Source organism: Lonchura striata, chromosome 4 (assembly GCF_050655825.1).
Source record: "Lonchura striata isolate lonStrDom1 chromosome 4, ASM5065582v1, whole genome shotgun sequence".
Taxonomy (NCBI): domain Eukaryota; kingdom Metazoa; phylum Chordata; class Aves; order Passeriformes; family Estrildidae; genus Lonchura; species Lonchura striata.
In genome coordinates this window covers 29,311,953-29,325,268 of record NC_140706.1, presented here as the reverse complement: position 1 = coordinate 29,325,268, position 13,316 = coordinate 29,311,953, and the positions used below count along the sequence as shown (strand labels likewise).

The window sequence follows — 13,316 nt, the reverse complement described above, 5'->3', positions numbered from 1 at the left end:
CAGTTGGCTTCTATCAAATCAGTCAGTTGAGCTGACATCCTGAAGCCACACAGTCATTAATGCAAAGGAATGGGCTGGAGCACAATAGTGGGGACAGAAATGAAGAGCAGAAAGCCCCTTTTGCTGGCCATGAGATTAGATTTCACATAATTTGAATCTGCCCTCTCTGACAGTCAAAACTGCAAGAAAGACTGATTCTCTCACACCTCACATCATAGACTTGCTGCTTCTAATCAGCAGAAGACAAATTCATTTCTCTACATTTCATTGACTAGATATGGAGTGAAAACAGGGTGTGCCAGAGGTGACAGTCTAACAGTCTATTTTTTGCCCTGTAGATATGTAACAGTTAAATGCCAAGAGGAAAGGCTCTATTAGGAGCTGTTTCATCCATTCAGATTGTGAATTACAAAAATACTTTATCAGGCAGGATTACTAAAAGCCTGTATTTACTGGAAGTTTTCTCCTAAATTCTGTTAGCAGATTATTATCCTTTTGTAGAGCTGAAGAAGAATTTTTTTCTACCTACCATTCCTATTGCCAGCTTTGTGTTTCCAATATATCAGTGAACTTTACAGAATTCATGATCTGAAATATGTAATGTGGCAATTAATAAGAAGTGTTAATTAGTGTTAGCATTAAATGAGTTAAAAGATAAACTCATTAGAAACCTTCTGAGCCAGAAGGTAGGCCAAGGACCAAAAGTAAGCAAATCCATCAATAAATAGTTTGCAAACTGGTAGAAAACAACTGCAGCCAAGGAGGAAAAATATGTTGCAGTTTGCATGGGTAATCAGTTTTTTTGGAAAACAACAGGGAGAGGATGGGATATAAATACCCTGCAAGAAAAACAATTGTACTTATAACTACATGATCACTGTAGAATAACAGAGGAAGGTTTTTCACTGAGACTGTTTGTTATTGAAATGTTCCACAGAGGACTCCTTAGCAGAGTTTGAGTAACTACAGTTATCTAAGGACTTTAATTAATGTAACAGATGCAGAAGCCATTTATCGCTTCACAGAACTGTGAAAGTTTCATAAATTGCATCTATGTTTGCTGGTAAATAAAGCTAATTAGCGTAAGTTCAGAAAGTAACTTTCAAAAATGCTTTCATGATAAACACATTTTATAGCCTCTCTAGCTTGTCAGGATAAACATAATCAAATACTAAATACTGAGGTCAAGATGAATACACTGCTGTTCTGAGCTGATAGCATTACACACCATGCATTGTACCATCCTCTGCTACAAAACAGGCAAAGCAGTGATGAGCAGGAACTTATGCTTAGCCTGCAGCTAAGACATGCATGCAATAACCTTTAACAACACCTCACCACATTCTCCTGACACAGAGGTTAATGTTGTGTTCAGAATATATTGCATTAAATATGATTTATTTAATTCTGTTTGGTATTTAGGAACCCAATGATAGTTTGTATTTAACCACAACTTGCATCACAAGGGTTTATGCTGTGCCCTTTAATTCAGAGCATACACACCTGCATGGGTGGAGCTCAGAAGGGTGTAAATTAGATAAAGAGCTTAATACGGTATGGATCACTCATATGCTTTCTGTTCTTTCTGATTTTTTCCTGCAATGTGGGAGGTGTCCCTAGACTTTTGAGGGTTGTGTTTCAGGTTGATACAATAATCCTGTGGCAGTGCTTGTTTAAGGAGTCCTGTGGTCAGGTAAGACTGTAAGGTGGGTATTCACAGATCTTTGCTTCATAGTGAGTTCCTGATTTTAAGACCCTAAGTGTTTTCACAAGGCTCAGTTTTAATTAAAGTGACAAGAAGAATAACTGAGTCTTTCAGTAACAGCAGACACCAGACTGGAAATCAAGGTGGTTTATCCTTAACTCTTTTCCTGATAACTGTATTTTTAATAGGTAATGGGTTTCTGCTAGTAGTTGTTGTGTGACATTTACAGTTTCATCAAATGATGTGCAACTCTTTTTGCTACAAGTACACTTGGTCTAGTAAGGCCTATTGGTTGCCTGGCTCTCACACTATGTCTGGACTAAGAAGCAGCAAAGCAGAAACAGTCCTAGAAAGAAAACTAATTGTTTCTGAGCGCCCACAACCCATGTTTTGTGTATTTTGGGTGTTTTATTTCAGACTAGGTCTAGTCTGGTCCCCATGTCTCTGTGCTAATTAGTGGTTGGAGCACTCTGACTCAAGTTTATGTTGGCATTATCAAGGTGCACATATCCTAGTTCACCTAAAGATCCTAAAGGGATCCATTTTATGTGGTCTAAGACAACTCTGGTGCAAATAAAAGCATATTAACTGAGGAAAATGAAGAGATTTACATCGAAAGGACATTTATAATGAAAGCCAATATGCAAATATGCCAGTGCAGACTTGCTGTCTGTGAGTTAAAGATTCTCATCTCCTTGAGCTCTCATTAATTCATTTATTATACTTGTGGCTGGATATTTTCTTTCCCTTGAAAATGAAGACAGTTGCTCCTCAGAGTAGAGAAATGTTTGTCTCTTTCTAGAGGGTTCTGCCTTCCTTGTAGAGAAATTAATAACAAGATGTGTTTCACAGGGAATTTCTTCCACAGCCCATATGAATTAGAGGTGATGAGGCAGCCCCATCTTGTAAGGAGATCAAAAGAGTATTTGAAATAGGCAAAAGTAATTATGAAAGCCTTTCCTGGAGCAGTTAGAGGGGATCAAGCCAAGGTGCTGGGGTTTCTCATTAGGTACAGAAAAGCAGATGAATGGTGTTTTGGACATGTATGGAAATTTCCTGGATATTTTTGTGGAAATGCAGAAAGCATTGTAGAAAATTATGTTTGTAAAGGGACTAGGTATGGCTTACACACTTAATACTACTTAAAAATATTTTGAGATCTATATTGTTTATTTCAAGACTTTAAATATAAGTTGTAATTTTTCTTCACCCGAGCAAGGAAAGTTTCATTCAGTGAAAAATCTTCCACAAGGGAATGGAAAAAACCCAATCTCAAGTCAGTCTGGAGAGAAGCTTGTTGTATTGCCTTATACGTTTTATTCTGGGCACCTGAGCAGGGAACAATGCACCACTTTTCAGCAGAACAAAAGATTCCTTCATTGCCCAAATGCTGGGAAAGATGACAGCTGCAAAATTGGAGCCTCAGAGGACAGGTAGCTTGCATGAGTCTTAATAGGAAATAGACTATTCATGCAGACTTTAATGTCTAACCCTATCTCCTTCAAACTCAAGTAAGATTAGCCTCCTTTAAAAACATGTACATGTTTAATGGTAATCCTAGATGGTTTTGGTTGTGGGAAATTTGATACAAACACAGAGAAAACAATGTGTCATACATTGGTGTATATGAGAAATTTTCAAGTTCTAATATCCTAAAAATAGAAATTATGACTCCCTTTTTATGTGAATTTGTGCTTTTTCAACTCAGAGTATCTCAAGTAAATTCTATGAAACCAGAAATGTTAAGAAGCTAGTACAACTTAATTGTGTAGTTGTAGACCTCGTATAATTTAAAAATAACACTCAGGATAAATGTTATATATATTTACTCTCATATTAAACAGAAGATAGTAATTTTTTAAAATCAGAAATATATAATGAAACTGTAGCTCTACTTCAGGCCTTCTCACTGTTGTAGTGGAACAAGGTCATATAAAGGGATAGTGAATGCCAATTAGACACTAAATTGCAAATACTGGGAGTGTTCAAAGGGGAGGATCTGATATTTGCACTTGCTGTTGACCACAGATTTAGTCAGGTTTGCCATTTTTTACTCTCCCCATGTCCATGGGACATGCAACCTTAGTAACACTAATGGTTGTGAGAAAAATAACAAGGGCTATTCCTGCTCAGTTTTATAATTTTTTTTCCCCCCAATGGTTTACTTTTTGTAATTTGAAGCTGAATTTCGAATCTATTGGAAGGTTTCCAGGAAAATGCATAGCAACTGATTGTGCCAGATTCTGTAAATTCTGAACAATTTCAGGTAAAGTAGTGATTTTTTTAGATTTACAGAAATTTAACTACAAATAGGTTGTGCTTTATAATAAAAATAGCTTTTTTTTAAATGGTAATCTCTTTACTAAAGTGATTTAGAAATTGGATCCACAAATTTCCATTCCTCTTTTTTTTGTGTTTTGTAAAGTGTACATGCAGAGATTTTTGTGATAGGTGAGTACACTGCTTACAATATTCCTGCCAAACATTTAAAATAAATTGTGATGAACTGTATTATTCACCTTCTTGGCTTCTGCCAGTTGGTGTGGGCACATTTTGATATAAACCATTTAACTTTAGACTGCAATTGCTGCAAAGAGGTAGTATTCATGTGTATAAAACAGATGGAAAATGAGAGCTATCAGTTTTGGAGCTGAGCTTTCTGTATGTGAGTGGTGACCTAACACTGTGAAAGGGGATTAAACCACAGGGAAGGAGAGACTCGACAGAGGAGCAGAAATATTTAAACCATCCCAAAGACAGACAAAAGTAAATCTGTACAATATATATATGAATTACAGCAGTGTTTTTCAAATGCAAAACATCTAAACACACTATGTTTCCACTTCCTCTCGCTGTCCTAGAATTTCTGATGGAACAAAGATGTAGACTGATCTAGATAGGGTAATAATGGGTGAACAGATGGAGCAGTATGATGGTAGGAAACATCAGCCTGGAGTTTTTTTGTGGGGAGTAAGCGTTGTAATGAGATAAAATGAACATGGGATGGAGATAAACAGAGCAGAGCAAGCAAGGATGAAAAAGTGGAAGTTGAAATAAAGGGGGAAAGGCCAAACACTTAGGTTCAAAACGCACGTATTACTCTGACTGTCATGTATTCTCAGTTAAGCTGTTCCTGTTCATGCTGTTACTCTGTTAGAAAGACTGAGTCTCAATGGTCTGATTTTTGTTTCTACTGTATGCTGTTTTCACAGTTATGAGTGATAGAGGAGTTTAATCTGCAGACACTTCAGCTTAAAAGGGGCAAAGTGTTGACAGGCTGCTCTTTGTGTGCAGTCCCTTTGCTCTGGCATTCAGTGACCTATTTGATCTGACAAGGCACGATGCAAGAGTTGTCTGTTTTCTGGGTTGTGAAGGTGTTGGTAGACCTATACCCTAAAAGACATTACTATCAAAGTCAGTGTTCTGCTAGTGGAAGTGCAGGAATTTTGTAATAATGGCCAGATGGCTTTGCATGGTCACTGAATTAAAGATTTTACAATGTACTTGAAACTTGTGTCTGTGGTTGTTATAAAAATAGGGGAAAGAGTGAAAGCTGACAGACTTTCTTCATAAAGTCTAATGTACTTCTTACCAAAAGTCCATAAATTATTTCTCTTACAAACTTCTTAAAAAATTAATTCTCTACAGTAGCCCTTTCAAAAAAGGGATGAACTCTACTAAGAAAACATGACTGTGGTAACCCTGCTAAGAGGAAGAATGAACATTCTTCTATCAGTCATAGGTTCTGCTGTAGTTTAATAAAATGTACTTATTTTGTTGAAGAAATGTGAGGAACACTGGTCCTGCATGATGTTCAATTTCCCACTTAAGTATGTGATCATCACATGGAGCTTTTCTCTTGAGGCTTATACAATCAGCAATGTAAGGATTACACAGAGTGTATCATGTACATTTTACTACTTCCTGACAGTCTAAAATATCACAGAGCACAATAGTAGTGCCTCTCTTGGAATGACTGCTGACTTTCTTTTGTCAGACCCATGAAGATAAATTACATAAGCTTCTTAAAGTTGGAATAATAATCTTTGGTGATTAAAACAGCTGATGAAAGCTTTAGAAGTTGGCTTGTTGCCACATGCTGATTTCCTGTCATGCCAGGTAATGTTGTTTGACCAGTTGCTAGAAAAGTTTCCTTCTCAGGACCTTGCTTTTTTGAAATTTTTTTAAATAACAAGCCCCAAAGCTCCAGATTTAATGAGCTATTAATTTAGCTATATTCAATCACTTCTTAGCTCTTAATGCTTCCCTGCAATGGTAAATTTAATTTTAAATTGAACAAAATCCCAATTTGTTGCAATGTTCTTAAAGACAAAGTAATTGTCTCAAAGATTTAAAGCCAGAGCTTTAGACTAAACCTGCATTTTTGCAATATTGTTCATTATCTGTGATAAAGCAGTACACCATTATCAGTATAATTCTTATTTTTACAGCATTACTGTACCTTGTAAATCAAATAATAGAAATTATTATTGATGTCAGTGCTATACAGTCAATGTTGGTAAGTGGTGAAAAGCATGTGTGTTTCTGTGTTTGGATTCAATATCATAATTAAGATAATGGATTTAACTATAAATATGTATTATAAAAAATATGAAAATGTTACTTACATCCATTTCAGGAAAAATAGAGGAAAACAGAGGTTTTGAAATGAAACATGAAATAAAACATTTTTGGAGTGGCCCTGACATTACTTAGTTTGATGTCTATTTTATCTTATAAGCTTCATTCCTTCAATATCTTTAAAGTATTAAAATAGTTTTAGTTGACAAAAAAAGTCAAGTTAAGGCTTTGAAAGCCTGGGCTGGGGGGGCAAAAATATTTACCCATGGCCATTGCAGAAGGCACTCTGCTCCCTCTGGTCACAGATGGAGACAAGGCTGCCAAAGCTGAGTGGAAGCAACAGCAAAAGTATTTGCATGATTTGCTTGATAACTGCACTGAGCTATTTGGAGCAAATTCTTATTCAGTAAACATCAGGTTTCAAAAACGGGATATTCATGAAAATAAGGTGATTTCCAAACCTGTGTTTTAAGCATGATGAGTTAGTTTAACAGGAACTTAGAGAGCTGGAGCTCTCTAAGTTCAGGCTAGAGCTTGAAGGAGAAATGCTTATCAAATTAGAGCTACTAACTGAGCAAATCCTTGAATGTTTAAATTTACATTCGGAGATTTGGACATAAATGCAGTTTTACTTTCAAGGGCATAAAAATATAACAGCAGATCTGGCATTTAGCTGCAGATGCTAATGGCAATGCTAGCAATACTAATTTCAGTCTGAAAAGGTTTAATAGGGCCCTGGCTAATTGAATTGACTGTTTGAGTTGCCACTGTTTCAGTGATTTACCATATGCTTCACTGTCACTAATTGTAACTGTGCCAGTCAGACCCATCTGTTTTATGGCACATGCTATAAAATACATAATTTACAAAGTGTAAATCTGTTTTATAAACATAATCTTTCAAATAATTGAGAAAAAGACTATATAGGTGGCAATTCAGCTTTACCATACTACCAACTTCAGCATTTTGGCTTTAACAGTCTGGCAGACTAGACAAACAAAAGTGGTTATGGCATGACCAGAAAAAAGAGAATGCATGGAGAATTTGGAAGAAAACCCTGAACTCTTCCCTCTGGCCACAACAAGTTATCTGCTTAATATTTTTTGTCTGTGCTAGCAGTTATGATCAGCCATTTTGGCCATCTTTAGCACTTGATGAATGCTTGACAGCCTGTAGCATGACAAGTATGAATGAGATGAGCCTTAACTGATAAAATAGAAATCTGATTTATATAGTACAACTTCCATAAGAAATGCTAAGTGCTGCTTAAGAGTGAATGAAGATCTACCTGTATTTTCTATATTCCACTACAGCAAGTCATCAGTAAACATAATGATAATATGAAAAAATGAAAGTTCAGTAACATTAGGTTGGGAATATAGCATTTCTCAATCTGTTTTAGCTAAATATTTTGTTACTACATGTATCACAATAAGCAACACAATGTTAGGAATAAATTGGTATGGCAAAAAGTAAAGTTAGAAAGTGAAATTACGTTATCAAAAGCAGGCTGCTAAGATAACTGAATGCTGGATGGCAGTTGAACTTGTGCACAATAATCAAGCAAGGAAAGAAAAGCAAAGAGATTTAGTTTATTGCCAGAGAAGTTTGAACAGAAAGGGAAAAAAGCTACAGGGTTGTCAGTGTTTAGTCTTTGCTGAAAGAAATGTGGATGTTAAAACCAGAAGAAATATAAATTTGCTCAAGATGACTCTTAACAGCTATTTTCAGTATTCATGTGGCATTAAAAATAGAAAAGCATCTGTATTTAGTATTATAGAGCTGTCTATCATTAAAAACCTTTAAAAAAAGGTAATCTCTAAGTGAAGTATTTTATTTCACACAAAATGTCCCCAGATTAAGAGCAGTTACAACTGTCTAGAATAGATCCACAATTCATTCAATCACTTATAGCATTCTTTATTAATTTTTTTATTCCAGATATGAGCTCTTAAAAAATGCATTTGAACTTAAAATATGCTGGTTTTGAAATAACAGATTTAAGACCATCCACTATGGAGAAATGTTTTGGAGCTGGCTTTGCTCTGTTTTTGTATAAGCTGTATGATAAGGCTGTACTCTTCTTTTTCCTGGTATCTAAGTACATTAAATAAGTGGCTTGCCAGGAATTAGTAAACCTATTGTGCTGCCAATTCAGTAAGTCAAAATTCAGCTGGAATTCATGGCATAAATTAACTGCTTTGTTTAATTGATGAAAAGGAACGGGTATGAAAGTGTTTTGCTTCCCTTTTAGGTTTCTCATGAAAGTCCTTGGTCTGTGCTCTAAGCTTCATGTAGATATTTTTTCTTCTCTTTCTGCCTCTGTGCCTGGGTTATATTCTCCCTGTTACTTTATTCTAGGTCTAGCCATTGTCCCAGATGCGATATGGCAAAGACAGGAGGAATCACTTGCTCCTGGTGGTTTCTGCCTTTGGCAGATGTCCTTGGATTTGAAGGAAGACACAGAACCGTTGGAGGAGGTGAAGGAAAGCAAATTCTGTATTTATGCCCTTTCATGTGGTTTCTTTTTTCTCCATACTGAGCAGTAAAAAATATCCCTCATTTGGTAATCACTATCCATTCTGCCCTGCTCTTTGAAATACCCCTTTGGATAATTTGGGTCACCTGTCCTGGCTATGCTACTTCATGGCTTCTTGGGCACCTCCTTAGAGCATGAGGCACTTAAAAGTCCTTGACTTGTATAAGCAGTACTTGGCAATAACATCCATGTGTTATCAATATTTTTTTCATCCTAAACCCAAAACATAGCCCATTGCCAGATACTAGAAAGAAAATTAACTCAATCTTGGCCAAAGCCAGGACATGATGAAGCAATGTTCTTGAGTTAAAAAAGCAGACATAGCCAAATCTTCATCCAAATGTCTGACTACCTTTCTGAAATCCACAAAATATTTCTGCTTCCCAAAAAATGTTATCAGTAAGTCTCCATCCTTTAATTTCCTTATTTTTCTTTTTTCTCTGTCCTCTGTGGCTTCTCATAAGGAAAAAAAATTACTTACCTGATTTTGAGGGGTAACTTTTTTTAGAAAACTGGACCCCAGTTTCTGAGACTCCTACATCTTTAGAAAGGGCTTTTGTATGATTATTTTTCCATGCAATATTTGAAAGTCCATTTTGCTCAAGAGAATTTGATCCAACACATCTACTGCCTTTCTCTTGTGATTGGACTTTAACATAAATAGGAGTTGCTATGATTGGTAAATTAAGATGTCTACAATTCTCTGGAAGATATGACACAATTTGCTATAGGAAATATGAAAAATTATAACCTAAGGGCCTTTTCTTGGCACATAAGTAATTAAATTGTGTTATCTGGCCATGGTTCTTCATGAGTAGAATGGAGAAAAGGGCATCTAATATTGTCAGCGGAACAATGATCTCAGTCCAAATTCCCAACAGATGCTACATCATTTTGCTTATTAATTTTTCCAAATCTTGCTTGTCCAGAATTACCTACTTTTGAACCGTGATCCCAGGATCAAAAATTAGGAAATTTATGTTCTATTTCCACTCTATAGCACTCAGAAAATTAGTGTTGTGAGGAGCTCTGTGGAGAAGCACTTGGGGTACTGGTGAATGAAAAAGAGGACATGAGGTGTTTCTGTGCACTCACAGCCTAGGGAGCCAGCCTTACCCTGGGCTGCACCAAAAGCATGGCCAGCAGGTTGGGAAGGGACTCTCCTCTCTGCTCTGGAGTCCTGTTCGTGCGGGTCCAGAGGAGGACCATGAAGGTGATCAAAGGGTGGGAGCACCTCTGGAGAAGAGAAGGCTTTGGGGAGATCTGATCATGGCCTTTCAGTACTTAAAGAAATGATTAAGTACTTATAAAAAAGATTTAGTAACTATAAGAAATGATTTTAGCATGGCCTGTTGCAATAGGACAAGGGGTGATGATTTTAAACTAAAGTAAAGATGGTAAGACTAGACATAAGGAAGAAGATTTGTATAATGAGGGTGGGGAAGCTGTAGAACAGGTTACTGAGAGGTGTTGAAATCTTGGAAAGATTCAAGGTCAGCTTGGATGATGTTTGGAAAAAACTGATCTACTTGAAGATGTCCCTGGTCATTGCAGTAGGGCTGGACTAAATGACTTTACAATGTACCCTCTGACCCACACCATCCTATGACTCCATGATTTAACATGTGTATGCTTCAGATATTACAGGTAAGCTAAACTTAATTTGGTAAAGCTCTATAACATATGGAGAGCTTTACATTTGTAGCTTATGAAGCTATAAATGCAAATATTATAAAAATTAGTAACAAAACAGCCTACTTTAATATTTTGCAGTGGCAAACCACTTTAGAAGCAACAGAGTATGAAGAAATTATCATGTAGCTAATATTACGTTTAACACCAGTAAAATAAAATTAAAGTTGGATATCACAGGGAATCTGGCATAAGTGGTACACGACCTGTTCTGTCTTTATATCTCTTATTCTGCTTCTTCAAGTGATAAAGTTCCTCCATTTCCAGGGGCAATGTAGTACTCTAATCTGATATTTTACCCATTTGCTGGTCCTACATTTGTATAGACTGTACATTCCTTGGAGCAGAGCTTTCTTCTATTTTTTTTAAATTAAAGTAACCTTGTTGTGTATTATTACTAGTATACAGGTGTCTAAGAACTCACAGAGGTGAGGGTATTTCAAAAGGAATAAGAACACTATTTACTTAGGTTATTCCCACAAGAAGTTAGTTGTTTTGCCAATAGAACGTAAGTATTAAATAATTGACATAGATTTTCAAAAAAACCAAAAAGCCACACCTTTTCTGATGTAAGATTAATGTGCTTCAAGAATAAAATAACTGATCACAATCTTTGAAAGCCTACCATGTCAGGTGTTAACATTATAGTGAAATGAAAGAATTAGGATTGCATTCTTTGTAAAAGTTTGAGTCTGGCTCTTAGATGCCAGCTGTGCAAGAGGCCTCTGTGTGTAGTTATTATTTTTATCCTGTTTCCTTTTAAGTTTCTGTCTATCACTGCCATCTGTATATCTGTTCTTATGCTCAGGCTGTTGTTTGCTAGTAAACTGAGGCTGTATATAATGCCCTTGCCTTTTTGGTTTCAGAAGCCACATTAAGAATGGGAAGCAGGAGAGAAAGGTGTTACAATAACTTACTAATATTACTGTCTGAACAGTTGCTGCTTTTTTTTTTTTTTTTTTTTTTTTTGAGAATTCTTATTATCCAGTATTACTTGAATAAGAAAAGGAGGAGATGATTTTGATGGTATTTTTGTTTTTTAAAGAGTACTTAACATCTGTCTTATTTTCACCTGTGAAATATTTTGGCCTTTTATGGTTATTAAGTATTCTAATAAATAATCATTGATGTTCTAGGGAGATAGAACTAAAACTTGCACTGTCCAGCCCCTACCAGAACCCATGGACTATTATGGGCTTGGGCTTCAGCCCTTACCTGAGCCAAGGGCAGATCTGTGTTGTGTCTTTGTCCCTGCTGATCCTGAATGGTTTTTCTGGTCTGATCTCAGGCCTTACCTGTATTTGATAGTTACAACCCAAGCCCTGCTTGGTCCTGGGACTGTGTCCCAACAGTGAGGGCACTGTCCTGCTTTCTTCAGTGGCCTTGTCTCGTGGAACAGCTTCATTCTTGCTACATCTAGCATAGCATACAATAATATATCTAATAATTAATTGTATCTAATTATTCCAGAAGGATGTGTAATTACTAAGTAAGAGTGTTGAAAAAACCATATCCATCAAGTGTTACATATTTGCTCACATTTAATAGGTGATGTTAAAAGCCCTAAACTGTGGTTTAAATATGAGTCAAAGTTTTATTAAAAAATTGATAAATTTTCAGTGTATTTCCCTATTTTGTCTGTGCCAGCAGGAGTGTGAATAGGTCCTTTTTCTTGCTTCAACCTGTAAGTGATGCAATGGGGGAAAATAAATTGGTTTCTTAGAACAGTTACCTTACTCTACAGATTTTGAAAGTGCTGAGGCAGAAAATATGAGAGTCCAGTCTTGGTTCCATCCTTTTGTATTGTGATGTAGTCCTTATTCTTATGCCATAAGACATATGGTTGGTGGTAATTGAAGCAAAACATAGACTGGTAAAGTAGTTTAATAGGGGCAACTATCATTTGGATAGAGAGAAACAGAACTCGGTAAAGATGTTTTATAGAGGATGATACTTGGAATAAGTAATTGCTTTGACCTCTAAGTTAGATTTCATTGCAAATTTCATTATCCTAGACTTAGTGCATAATTTTTAAAATATAACCATCTTCTCATGTTTTGTGAATGGGTCAAAGCAGAGATTGCTGAGAAACTTTTTACTAGGATTTGTGGCAGTAAGGGGGTTTGAGAATTTTTCATGTTGGCACAACAAATTTGGCACGTTACTTGCAATTGGGTTTGAAATTACAGACTTTTCACTTAGTGAGGAAATCTTTTAGCATACAGAACCTGCTGAAGTAGTGGATGAGAAATGAATCCTTCCTGTTGCACAATTCCTTCAGAAAGAAATAGTTAAATGTTTCTGCTGCACAGGCTCTGAGGCTCCTGAAAGAGGGCATCTCACAGTGTTTCTATCTGTATCCACCATAGGGAATAGAGGCCAGCTGTCCAATCTTTCTATCATCACTGCCATCACTCACATTCTGAGATGAAACAAAACTAGAACAACGAAGAACAAGTATAAAAGGCTTGAACTGCATTTGAGACTTATGTCAAAAATGTTTCAGTCCTCAGGTAATTTGCTCAGTTCTGGCTCTTTTCATATTTACTTCAAAGCTCCAGTGAAAATGAAAGGATAGAAAATGGCATTTAGGCTTGCAGATAGCTGTGGTCACATTCCTGTGACTCGATCTGGCCTTGTTGAAGGGTGCCTTCCTCTTAAAAGTCCAGAGCTGTCTACACATCATGGGGAAATGTCTTGCATCAGGGCAAGTCTAGGATACAACAGACCTACTATCTCATGAGTTTATATCTGTTTTCCTATGCTTTGCTCCACCTCACTTCAGATTAACATAAATCA

The 13,316-nt window shown here is 36.4% G+C and overlaps 1 long non-coding RNA gene across 1 annotated transcript in view; it reads left to right on the top strand.

The window, feature by feature from the left end:
* Window positions 1-566: 566 nt before the first annotated feature.
* Window positions 567-13,316, top strand: part of LOC146767572 (uncharacterized) — a 29,140-nt gene continuing 16,390 nt past the window's right edge. Inside the window, exons 1-2 of the long non-coding RNA XR_014954770.1 lie at window positions 567-1,693; window positions 8,648-13,030. This is a non-coding gene — a long non-coding RNA (uncharacterized LOC146767572). The remainder of the gene's footprint in view (window positions 1,694-8,647; window positions 13,031-13,316) is intronic.